The sequence below is a fragment of the Desmodus rotundus genome, chromosome 13 (genome assembly GCF_022682495.2).
Source record: "Desmodus rotundus isolate HL8 chromosome 13, HLdesRot8A.1, whole genome shotgun sequence".
Classification (NCBI taxonomy): domain Eukaryota; kingdom Metazoa; phylum Chordata; class Mammalia; order Chiroptera; family Phyllostomidae; genus Desmodus; species Desmodus rotundus.
In genome coordinates, this window is record NC_071399.1 from 27,674,448 (window position 1) to 27,687,856 (window position 13,409).

The following is a 13,409-nucleotide window of genomic DNA, read 5'->3' on the forward strand; positions in this document are numbered from 1 at the left end:
TGTGTTATTTTCACAACTAGGGATGGCTTAGATTTGCAGTGTTCTAAGTGAGGACTTTCTCCCCAGCTCAAGAGGTGTGTGATGACCACCAACATCAAGGTCCTGGCTGTGGCCTTGAGGACTCCTCACATTGGCACTTGGCGGAGTTGGCCCTGGGAGTCCCAGGACCGCCGTGGGGTGGACGGTGGGTCCCTTGGGTTTATGACAGCCTCGAGGGGCTCACTGGGTCCAGGTCCAGCCAGCCTTGCTCCGAGCACCCTCTTCCTGACATCCAGCTTCAGTTTCTCCCTCAGTTTTTCCTGAGACACAGGAGCCCGTCCCATGTCAGAATGCGCAGATTCTCTCAGAACTTCACGGGAAAGCTTAGCGGAGAGCGGGCGCTGGTTTCCTTTTCTCGTGGAAGCACTGAGTGCTTACTGCACACCGAGGCCCTGGCCTGGGCGCAGTCGGGGCTTAGTAGCTGTGTGGTGCAGGTGTGGCCGGCACCTGTGGGGAGAGACTGTGGGTCTGCTCACAGCTGGAGGCACTTGCGTGGGGAAGGAGCCATGTCTGCCCGCACACCCTCCTGTCCTGTTCTCCCTCTGAGAGGAGGGTTAGGGTAGCTCCCTTCCTTTCTCCTTTCGGGAGCTGTAGGCTGGGCAGTTCCTGGCCTGGCAGAATGCTGCAGTTAGTGGGCTTCCGCGGGGCAAGTGAGAACCTTTTGTAGGAGGCCCTAACAACTTCCCCCTCGGGCTGCCCTCCCCTCTCATCCCCTGGCTTCTCCCTGACACTGTCCTCTCTCAGGGCCTTTCTGTGGGAGTTTGAAACGTTTCTGCTATCACAACTGGCCAGTGTGTGATTCAGGCTTCTCAAAGAATCGTTGTTTCAGTCACTTTAAAAAGCATGGCCAGGCCTTGATAAGGATGGGTCTGACTATATTGATAAGAACATGCGATTTCTATGAGGGAGACCTGGGGAGCGAGGGGAAAGAAGTTGGTGTGAGCAGTAGATTTTGGCATTTTGGGAGCTTTGTGTAGTGGTGGGAACCTTGTACAGTGTCCGGTGGGCCCCACCTTATCCCTGTGAGTAGGAGTTTTGCAGACGGGGAAACTGAGTCTTGGAGAGGTGAGGTAACTTGCCCCGGCCACGTGGCTACACCTTGGAGCTGGGTCAGGCCAGGAAATATAGGCTGCAGGTTGCCCGCCGAGGGGGTGGCTCTCGGGCTCTGGTTCCGATGCACAGATGTCCAGTTAGGTCCTGGCCCATCGGGAAGAGTGTAAGCAGCTTCCTGAGTGTGTTTCACAGTCCCATTCTGGTGCCTGCCAGTGTTGACTTCCCACTGCTCTGGCCCTGCCTGCAAGGGCGGGTCCCCCAGCGGTCCTCGGTGTCCCTGTTACCTGGCAGCAGCCACCATGGATCCTTCAGTACTTGACTGCAAGCGCGCTGAGTCCCTGAAGTGCACGCTATGATTGGTCCAGGTGACAAAAAATGCGCGGGCTGGTCTGCCAGGGCACTTCTGTTTCAGCGTTTTTACAAAAGCTGTGCTCTGACTTTAAATTCGCTCCTTCCTGGGGGAGGGTTAACTACATCCCCCCAGTCCCCACGTCAGATCTGCGAGATACTGGGCAACAGGTCATGCATTTCTTCATCCTGTCCTTTGCGGTGGCAGAGTGGCTTTCTCTCCCTGGAGTTGCCCCTCTCTGTGGAGGCTTCTGTGACCTTGCAGTGAGGGTTAGAGTCCCGTATGAGAGTCTGAGCATCTTGCCTCTCAGTAAGATGCAATATCTTATTGGAAACCTCGAGAGGGGAAAAAACCCTTTTAGAATGAAAGGTCACAGATACCGAGGACTGTGCTGCACAGCGGTTTTAAAGGAGTTTTAAAATCACTATTTAAAGGAAGTGAGAGATGGACTTAGCAGAAAGCAAAAAGGTTCTCCTCCTGCCCCTGAGTGCTTGTGGGGTAACTGTGGCAGCTGGAGGCTCCTTTCTAGAACAGTCAATCGGCGTGCCTTCCCACTTCGGGCGCAGCCCCGCCAGCTGCAGAGGTGGGGGACGTGGACCCTTCAAGCACCAGCAGTCCGTGTGGGGTGCAGGCTGCCTGACTTCCTTTCCATGCCCAGTTCTTCTGCTGTGGACCTTTGAATACAGCATTTGGGTTAGTGACATTCTAATCCAGCTGTTAGTTAATGATTTAACCACATGCATATTTTATTAGCCGAGCACAGAGCTGTTCAGAGATAGGCTGGTGCCCTTTTTGGAAAACTGACTGCTTGCTTGGCTTCCAGTTCACGCTGGGCTGGGAAATGAGCCCTGGCTCTCCACTGGGAGCCACGATCCAGTGCTTCCGGACACTCAGCCCTCGACAGTGGCCTTCTCTGTGGTGTATCCATAGTTCAGACTTTGAGGCACAAAGACCGTCTTAGGAATAGCCCTCGCACAAAGAGAGACTCCGTGTGGGGTCCCTATTCTTCAACACGCAGCCTTTCCATCAACCCCAAATGTGGAGCAGCTCAGCAGCTCCCGTACCCCTCCTGCCTGACCCCAGATGTTGGGAAATGGATGCAGGCATTTGCGAAATAGCATAAAACTGGGGAAAACCAGGCTCAGGGCTGTTTTCTCATGAGCAAACATTGTTGTTGCAGCAGCCTTGGTGTGGGATGGGGCGTGCCAGCCTCCCAGATGCTGGGAAATGACTCATGGAGAAGTCGGAGTTTTCTCTGTGGGTCCCAGATGGGGCCCTGTCTCCACCTCTCTCAGCTGCACATCTGGGCTGTGGGGGGAGGGGGAGGGATGCCAGTGGTTTTCCCTTGTCAGAGTGCTCCTTAAAGATCAACTTGGTGTTCCGGGGGAGGTTTTTTCCTTTTTTCCTTAGGAGAGTTTGCTCGATTCTGTGAAACTTCATTTGAACTTCTCTCTGTAATTACTGAGGGAAAGATCTGTCACTCTGGCCGGCCTCGGAGGCAGATGCTGCTGTACGCATTAATTTCCTTCTGTCAGATAGCGTATTTAAGGCAAGCCAAGTCCTTTGGGCGGCATTTTTTCTTTATTTGGAAAGAGGGTTCTGGAGCCCGAAGGCTGTAAGTGGGAGCCCACTGTGCAGGGACATTAATCATGAATCTGACTGTGCTGACCTTGGGCTGGTGACAAAGCCAGGCCTGTGGGGAGAGCTACCCCAGGTTAAGCCTCTAATGGGAAGGGGAAGGGGAAGCTCAAGGCTGTGTGGCCCCTGTGACTCCTCCGGAAGGAATATATTGTCTTGCCAGGCACATGGAGAAGGTGGGCGTGGGAGAACTCACCCTGCTCCCAGTCACCTGATGGTTTCCTTTTTCTTTTGGAATAAACTTCCAACCCTGCTGCCCATGAACAGACACCAGCAAACCTTCTTGTTCACCAAGAAGGAGGGGTGGGCCATCCAGACAACCACGTTGGTTGTGGGGGTTGGCACTTGGGGTTGGGCCTTTATCCCACCTCTCTCCTCTGTCCACGAGGCTAGAGGGAGGGGAGACTGACTGTGGGGCCTGCCCCACTTACAACCCCTCGCAGGTCCTACTTGAAGCTGGGAGGGCTAAGATGTCCTGAGAGATGCCACGATCGGGGCTGAAGTGGCCTTTCTGCTGTGGGCAGCGTCAGCTCCCGAGTGCAGGGACCTCCCCATTCTTCTAGGGGAACGTACTTCAGGAATGGCCGATCACATGCCTGTCCTTGCCCATTGATGACAGATATTGATAACAAATTTGTGGTGTGTCTAGTTTAAAAAATATTCCTTATGTGTTCTGCTTTAGCTATTTTTCTTTTAATTTGCAACAAATTTACAAGTTCTCAGTGGACTAGTATCCTGAGCATGGAAATAATATGAAAAGATGAGTATTTAATAGAAAATGGGAGCAACCAAGGCTCAACTACAAGAGGAGGGTGTACTCAGCCCACACAAAGGGTGCACCTCGAGTACTGAGCTTGGGTGATAGGGAAAGCTATGCCACTGGACTCTACAGGACACCGATGACATTAGGCCACACTACCAAGACAGGGAGTCATAACCGCTCTACCTAATACATAGAAACAAACACAGGGAGGCTGCCAAAATGAGGAGACAAAGAAACATGGCCCAAATGAAAGAACAGATTATAATTCCAAAAAATGAACTAAACAAAATGGAGATAAGCAAAATATCAGATGCAGATTTCAAAACAATGGTTATAAGAATGCTCAAGGAACTTAGTGAGGACCTCAACAGCATAAAAATGATCTAGTCAGAAATGAAGGATACACAAATTGAAATAAAGAACAATTTACAGGGGAACAATAGTAGAGTGGTTGAAGCTGAGAATCAAATCAATGACTTGGAACAATGTTGAAATCAATGACTAAGGAAGCAAAAACAAAAACAACCAATCAGAACAACAATGAGGAAAAGGAATCCCCCCAAAATGATAATAGTATAGGCAGCCACTGGGACAACTTCAAGCATTCCAACATTTGCCTCATAGGGCTGCCAGAAGGAGAAGACAAAGAGCAAGAAAATGGAAATCTATTTGAAAAAATAATGAAAGAAAACTTCCTTAATTTGGTGAATGAAATAGACTTGCAAGTCCAGGAAGTACAGAGAGTCCCAAACACAATGGATGTAAAGAGGCCCACTCTAAGACACATCATAATTAAAATACCAAAGGGCAAATATGAAGAGAGAATCTTCAAAGCAAAAAGCAAAAAGAAGTTACTTACCTACAGGGGATTACCCATAAGACTGTCAGCTGATTTCTCAAAAGAAACTTTGCAGACTAGAAGGGATTGGCAAGAAATATTCAAAGTCATGAAAAGCAAGGACCTACAGCCAAGATTGCTCTACCTGGGAAAGGTGTCTAAAGCTGTCAGTTAGAATTGAAGGGCAGAGAAAGAGCTTCTCAGGCAAGCAAAAACTAAAGGAGTTCATATTACCAAACCAATACTATATGAAATGTTAAAGGGATTTATTTAAGAAAAAGATCAAAACTATGAACAATAAAATGGCAAAAATACATACCTATCTAAAAAAATACATACATATCTAAAAAAGCCAACTAAGCAAATAAGAAGAACAGAGACAGAATCATGGATACAGAGAACATTTTGATGGTTGCCAGATGGGAGGGGGGTTTGGGGGAATAGGTGAAGAGGTGAGGGGATTAAGAAATACAAATGGGTAATTACAGAGCAGCCAGGGGGATGTAAGGTACAGTGTAGGAAATGGAGAAGCCAAAGAACTTATATGCATGACCCATGGACATGAACAAGGGTGGGGGGACTGCCTGAGGGACTGGGGGGTGCTGCGTGGAGGCAGGCAAAGGGAAGAAATCAGGACAACTGTACTAGTATAATCAATAAAATATAATTGAAAAAACAACAACAACAAAAGAAAATGGGCCAAAGGCATTTTAACAGAAAATGAGACAGAAAGTGCTCATACACATATGGTAGATATTTTTGTCATCAGTTTAGCAAAGTTTGAAAATATTGGTAAGGCTCAGTGTCAGCAGGTTGGGGTATATTCGTTCCCCCTCTCAGGGGTGTCATGTGACATTATGCACCAGAGCCTTAGGACAGTGAAGACCTTTCCCCCCCGAGCAGAATTTATCCTAAGAGAGCAGTCGGACAGCTGTGCAAAGACCCCCTACCCTAGAGTCTCGTTCTGTGCTGCTCCTAATCGTAAAGAGTTGGCGAGGACCCAGCTGTCTGTCGGTGTTGGAGTCGGGGAATCGAGCAGCGGTGGTCATTCAGACCTCAGGTGCTGTTTGGCCACTAACGTTTTATATTCCTATTTGAAAAGCTGTCTGTGGCATGATGTGAAAGGAAAAAGCTGACTACATATCAGGATATACAATGTAATCCCACTTTTATTTTTAAAATATGTGCCTCTGTCCCTGTCTATTTCTATTCTACATAGCCATATATCTTTAGAGGAAAAAGAGCTCTAAGAGGAAAGACCATAGAATGGTAATTATGTTTTTTGCTTTCTGACGTCTTAATGTATTTTTTAAATTTTGGTTTTTTAAAAATAGCTTTATTGAGATACAATTCACATACCATATAATTTACCAATTTAAAATAGACAGTTCTATGGTTTTCAGTATATTTAGAGTTGTGCAGCCATCACCACCATCAATTTTAGAACATTTTCGTCTCCCTAAAAAGAAATCCTTCCCTTTAACTGTCCCCATTTCCTGCCAACACCCTGCTACCCAGCCCCTGGCAACCACCAATCTACTTTCTGTCTACAGATTTGCCTATTCTGGGCATTTCATGTAAGTGGAATCGTACACCATGTGGCCCTTTGGATCTGACGGTTTTCGCTTAACACGACGTATTCCAGGCTCATCATGTCGCAGCGCGTGTCAGTGGTTCATTTTGTTCTGTGGCCGATAGTTCATTGTACAGCTGGACCACAGTTTGTTTATCCATTCGTATGCCGATGGACACTTGGGTTGCTTCCACTTTGGGCGATTGGGAACTACGCCATTCACTTGCATATGAGTTTTGTGTGCATCTGTGTTTTCATTTCTGGGGTATATACCCAGGAGCGGGGTTGTTAGGTCATGTGGTTACTCCATGTTTACCATTTTGAGGAACTGCCATTGATTTCCAAAGAGGCTGCACAATTTTACATTCCTCCAAACAGTATATGAGGGTTCAAATTTCCCCACATCCTCTTCCAACACTTGTTATTATGTGTTTTTGATTGTAGCCATCCCGGTGGGTCCGATCGACTTCATAATGTAATATCCTCAATTACTATCATTCCTTTAAAAACAAGATTTATTTATTTATTTATTTTTAGAGAGGGACGGGGAGGGAGAAAGACATCAGTGTGCGAGAGAAATGTCGATCCGGCAACCTTTCCCCTTGTGGGATGTCACCCAACCAACTGAGCCACACTGGTCAGGGCTAGATTGTCTTTCTTAAACAGAAAAAACAATTTCTTGTTTTTAGTTAAAATGAAAGGAAGTATGCTTTTCCATGAGTGTGTGTTTTCTTCTAATTTTTAAAAATTGATTTTAGAGAGAAGAGGAGCAAGAGAGATCATATGGTTCCACTTATTTATGCGTTCATTGGTTGCTTTTTGTATGTGCCCTGACTACAGATCAAACCCGCAACGTTGGCGTGTCGGAGTGACGTTCTAACCAGCTGAACTAGCTGGCCAGGGCAAATGTGTCCTTTTGAAAGCAAACAATATTCAGATCATAAGAAGTAAAAAATCAGAAATTGTAAAAATTCACACATAAGTCTAATTATCAACTTACTGTGAAACATAACGTCTTCCTGGGATGTATACGGCAAATCTGGGGGGAAGGTGTAGTCGATAAGGAGAGGGTTCTGAAGATGGAGCTCCACAACAAATGCCCCCAAGACCTTCGAGGTTGGTGGCCACCTCCCGTCTGAGCCGCTGCTACACCTTTCACATGTGAGACGTTGTCTTCCTGAGCCTGGACAGTCTGTGGTATTTTGAATCTCAGAGTGAAAACAGTTCCACGTGGACATGAGACAGTCAGAGTCCCACATAAAGACACGGGGTCCCAGACCGTGGGGGTGGGGTGTTGGTGAGGGAAGAGTGGAGACAGCACTCACATGTGGCTGCCCGTTTCTGTGGCGTTCCGTAGAAATACTTGCCACTGGAAAAACAGAAAAGTGTGAGTGGGTCACTTCTCTGTAAGGCCTTGGGAAGCAGTTCCGATTTCTCTGTGACAGTTCAGAGTTCTGCCCCTCCTAGGTTTTTAAAAAAGATTTGATTTATTTATTTTTAGAGATTGAGGGAAGGAGGTATAAAGAAAAGAAGAGAAACATCAATGGGTGGTTGTCTCTCGCAGGCTCCCAACTGGGGACCTGGCCTGCAACCCAGGCATGTGCCCTGACTGGGAATCGAACCGGCAACCCTTTGGTTTGCAGACTGAGCCACACCAGCCGGGACCTCTTAGATATTTTTAACAGCACCTCTAATGGTGAAGGTCGTCCTTATGCTACCACGTGGAGGCCACTCTGCCTTGCTAGAATGACTCCTACTCTTTGTCGCTTTCCTGGCTGTTACCTCATCTCACTCTGCTCTGGTCCTTCTATATCTCAGGCACCCACACGCCTCTCATCCCTCTGGGTTAGTCCCCCTGGGTCCTTTACTGCCTCAGCCCTCACAGGACCACCGGCTTCTGTCTTGGGTCTCCAAGGAGACACTGTTGATTTGCCTCCCTGTTCCAGTTGGAAAGCCGCCGGCCTCTTATTTCCTTTTCCAGACCTACAGGTGAATGGTGGTTTTTTCCTGCGGAGAAGGAAATGAGGCCATAGAGCATCTAACTGCCCCCAGAGTGATGTGCCGGGAAGGGTTCATGGGCCTGAATAAGGGAAAGGGAGAATGTGTATTCTGAAGCTCTGTGCTACTTTAAAATTTAATTCATCTTCCAGCACACTGTGATTTTAGACTTGGGGACAGGCAGGTGGGCATTGCACCTTGTTAGCAAAAACTATACCCTGAGGAGCGTCTGCACGTGTGTGTGTTTGAGTATTTGTGTACACGCAGGTGCACACTGTCATAGGCACACCCATGCATGTGCACATGCATTCCCACATATACCTTCACACTCGCACACACCCATATACATGCACACCCACACCTTCAAGGGCACTTGCACGCACAGTCCACGTGCACATGCCCACCCATATGCATATGCACACACTCACACTGACCTACCTACCGACTTTTCGGAGTTTCTTTCCTCCAGTGTGTCAGAGGGTCTCCTGTAGTTTATGCCGTTGACCCTGGTGCTGTTGTGGGCTCTCAGTCACAAGTCGAATAGCTGGGAGCTGAGAGAGTCAGCATCTCACACAAGTAGTGGGCCGTGGAGCTGGAGGCTAACCCAGCGCATCCCTCCCCTGGGGGGGTCTGTTGGCATCAGACAGGGCCTCACAAATGCAGATGACGAGTCACAGGAAGGCTCATCAGAGCAAAAAGTCCAATGGGGAGAATATGCTTAATGGGATTTTCGAATGAACATTTGTTAAATTGTGGACCTGTTGCTTGTAGGCATTCTGCTTGCATCAAAAGAGAAAAGGGTAGCTCTTGGTTTTAGATGCATACTTCTCTGAAATGCCCAAAACAATTTAGGCATTTTAAACCTCCCTGTAAAGATTATATCTTCATTACAGAGAAATGGCTTTCTATGTAAACTTCACCCAGTCTCTGGCCAAATTCTAAAAATTATGAAATCAGTTAAATACAAATGAAGGTTGTATAGTCATCAAGGTGTGGGTCTGGGCAGGAAGAGGTGAGTGTTGCCTGGTCTCCCCCCCTTGGCCTCATAGCTCTTGGAGGGGTGGCTATCTCCTTCCTCCCGCTCTCCCTTCCAGTGTCCCTGGTGCAACAGCCGTCAGCCCGGGACAACAGCTGAGGTCTGGAGAGCTGCTCTGGGCGTTGCCCGTGCTCCACTCTTTGCCGGGAGGGCATCTGTCCCCCAGATGCGCCTGATCCCCTTTCCTGGCGAGCTTCCACGTGATGTCCCAGGAGAATAAAATACCTTCACATGTACAGTTTCTTTGGCGCATTATTGCATTTCACTTCATGCTCTACTTTCTCCTGTGCTTTGTTTTTTCCACTTATTCCTCCGACTACATTGGAAGGAGCTCACCAGTTAGCATGAGAAACTGGTTCTGTACGGGTTGGGCCTAGTGTGCGAGGGTGCCATGGCCGCTGAAACAAAGTGTCACGAACTTAGTGGCTAAAACAATACAGACTTACCAGCCCACAGTTCTGGAAGTAAGAAGTCCAAAATCACCACAATCCGGTGTCAGCAGCACTGGTTCCATCTGGCGGCCCCGGGGCAGAATACTTCCCTGACCTTGTCCAGCCTTGTCTCGAGGGCCTGCATCACTGCAGCCTTGCTTCTATCACCAGCTGTCCTTCTCTGGCTTTGACCCCTCTGCTGCCTCTTATGAAGACCCTGTGATCCACTGGGGACCCGGATAACCCGGGATAATTTCCGAACTCTGGATCCTTAACTTAATGCCATTTGCAAAGTCCCTTTTGCCACGTAAGGTAACATATTTACAGGCCCTGGAGATGAGGACCTGGTAATCTTTGGGGGGGGCATTATTTTTCTGACCACAGTGAGATTCAAAGCCCACTCTTTCCTTGCTTGTGAGGAGGGACCCCAAAACACTGGAATTACCTTCTGGAGGGAGGGTCCCTTGTAGTACAGACTTCCTGCGCTAGGTGAGTGTTCTAGGAACCCATCTGTGTCAGTGCACCAGCTGGCGTGGTAGTGAGAGGCTGTGTTCAGCTTCAGTGAATTTCTTTTGGAAACTCTTTCAGTGCATTTGCCTGTTTCATGATGAGTGACTTTGACCAAAAATGGGAGGACCCCCATGTCCCAACCTCCCTATTCACCTGATGTTGCCCCCAGCAACTTTTTTCAGTTTCCCTGGATGAAAAAAGTCCTCAAAGGGAAACATTTTGCCAATGTGGAAGAGGTGTAACAAAAAACGGCAGAAGCACTAAAAGGCATCAAAATTGACGAGTTTAAAAACTGTTTTGAGCAGTGGGAAAATCGTCTCAATAGGTGTATTTCATCAAATGAGAGTACTTTGAAGGTGACAGATGTTTAAACATGTAAGAATAAATACACAATTTCTTACAAATAAATTCTGATTTTTGTGGGGTCCCTTCTTATACACAAACTAGACTTCCTGGTGCCTCGGTTTCCCCACCCTGTGAGGGTATTGTGAGGGCTGAATGCAATTGACCCTGGAACAGAGTGGGTTTGAACTGTGTGGCTGCACTTGTACATGAATTTTAAAACCTGTGTTGTTCAAGAACCAACTGTATTTGCTACCTGTTGGGGCTCAGAGTAAGACCTGGGATGTCAGGGTTCCCAGCTGAAGCTGGCCACCTCCTGGAGCACCGGCTCCCAGAAGGCAGGGTCCAGTGCCCAGAACAGAATGTAGAATGCATTTTGCCTCCCTTTCTGAGGGTGAGCTGTGAGGAGAGGAGAAGCTGGGAAAAGGGCTATGAAGAGCCCTCTTCAGGCGGTAGGGGTTTTTAAAAAGTGTGAAATTAAGTGATTTTTGTAAATTTACAGAGTTGTGTCATTGTCAGCATAATCCATTCCAGAACACTCAAGAAGGGCCCTTTGCAGTTCCCTCCCTCCCACCCCCGGCCTCTTGCATTCGCTGACCTACTTTGTATGCATATCTGCCTCTTCTGGGCATTTCATACACATGCAATATCAAAACGTGTTGGGTTTGGGGTTTTTTTTGCATCTGGATTCTTGCACTGAGCATGCTTCTGAGATTCACTGTCGCAGCATTTACCAGCCCTTTGCTCTTTCGTGTCACCAAATGGGAACTCTTTGTATGAATTTGCCAGATTTTGTTTCTCCATGTGTCACCTGATGGACACCTGGGTCGTTTCCACCGTTTGGCAGTTGTGAGTAATGCTGCTGTGAACGCCCGAGTGTCAGCTTTTGTGTAGACGCGTTTTCACTCCCCTCGGGTATGTGCCTAGGAGGGGAGATTGCTGCATCCTGTGGTCACTCTGTGTTCAACTTTTCAAGACCCTGCCAAACTGTTTTCTTTTTTGCATCTGGATCCTAAAGTGACTGCACTATTTTGCATTTCCACCAGCAGTGTACGAGGGCTCCGCTTTCTCCACACTCGACTCAACACTTGTTATTTGTCATCGTTTTTTATTACCATCACTCTAGTGCGTGTGGCGTGGTTTGTTGCGAATTAATTTGCATTTCCCTGATGTCTAATGACGTTACACTTTTTTTTTTATGTGCTCGTGGGTCATTTGTCTTTGGCGATATATCTGTTCAAACCTTTGCTTGTTTTTCAACAGAATTACTTGTCTTATTATTGTGCTGTAAAAGTTTTTTAATGTATTCTGGGTGCAAAGTTTTTGTTTCAGATATATGATTCGCAGAGATTAATTTTTATGTAGTTGTAATTTTAGTTGTTGTAGTTTTAGCCCTTACATCTAGGTATGTGATCACTTTGAGTAAACTTTTGTGTATGGTGTGAAGTAGGGGTTTCTCTGTCTGTCCCTGCGAATAGACCACACTGTTTTGATTACTATTACATTGTAGTGAAGTTTGAAACCTGGAACTCTTGAGTCCTCCACCTTTGCTTTTCTTTCTCAAACCTGTGCCGGCCATTGTGGGTCCTTCGCCTTTCCTGCTGGAAGGATCAGCACGTGGTTTGGTTTTTGGGTGTCAGACCTGTTGGCTTCCTGCCTCTCTCAGCGCTTTCCTCCTCGTCGACCCTCTCTCCCTGGCTCAGCTCTCTTTGGGTCCAGGCACGGGCAGCGCCCGCTGTGGGCCCATTCTGGACCCCAGACTTGTTCGATTCCCTCCTGGCCTGCCACTGTCCTCTCCTCCACGCTGTGCCCCTTCCCTTCTGAACAGGTTGCACTCTCCTGTCATGCCTGACTCCTGTCATGGCTTCTTTGCCTCACCCCCTCGTCCCCACAATGACCCTGTAGCTCCTCAAAGCTCCAGTTCTTTGTGCTAGTGACCTTCAAGTGACAGCCAGTCATTCCATCAAAAATACTATGTTTTATGGAATCTGTGACATTTGTCAGTTGTGGGGTGCACCATTAGTTTATGTACACTAAGAAAAAGCAATGCTAATTAATCTCTGAAGCAATCCTTTCTGACGCTGACTGCGGGATTCTTTCTGATTTCAGAGATCCTACAGGTGGCGGGGGAGGCATCTCAGAGCCGGTAGAATATGGCTCTGGAGCTCTCTTAGTTGGGAGCTGATCTCTCCCTCCCTCCCCTTCTTTGCTAGTGTCATGCCTGGGTCACTCACAATAAACGTTCACTAGGAGACACTCATGGTCTCAATTCTTTCTCCTATCTCTTCTCACACTTGGTCAGGAGCCTGTACCCCTCTTTCTCCTAACAAAGTGTAACAGACTATTGTAGTTTTTACTTGGCCTCTTACGTGTCCTCTGTCGGACCTCAGCCGTGCATGTGCGTGGCAATGGAATCGTGCCAGGTAGCTGTAGGTGTGCACGCTGAAGGGACCGCTCCATTTCCCACCGGTGGGTGCAGGTCTGGGCTACCGTGTTCTGTGTACAGTCACCAGGGCTTCCAGGACCCGGCGTCGGCTAACCTCGGCCTGTGCCTGGCAGGGATGGCCCGGGGCCCCTGGCCCCTTGATTGGAGTTTGCAGTTTATTCCGAGTCTCTACCTGTGGGTGAATGAGCCTCAGGGTCCGAGTGGAGGGTCGGCTGTGGTGGGTAAAGCTGCTCTCCCACGGACAGGTGCAGATGGTTGTCCAGTTGGAGTTTCACCCCGATTTCTGGACAGAGGGGAACGCTGCACTCTCTGAAACTGGAGTGCTGAGTGAGGCCTGCACCCAGGCCCTCAAAATGGTCGGCAGTGCCGAAGCTTTTGTGTTTAACGCGGACA

At 48.1% G+C, this 13,409-nt stretch overlaps 1 protein-coding gene across 1 annotated transcript in view; it reads left to right on the forward strand.

The window, feature by feature from the left end:
- RASA3 (RAS p21 protein activator 3) overlaps positions 1 to 13,409 on the forward strand; it is a 115,243-nt gene that overhangs the window by 44,201 nt on the left and 57,633 nt on the right. The gene's annotated exons all lie outside the window — the stretch shown is intronic.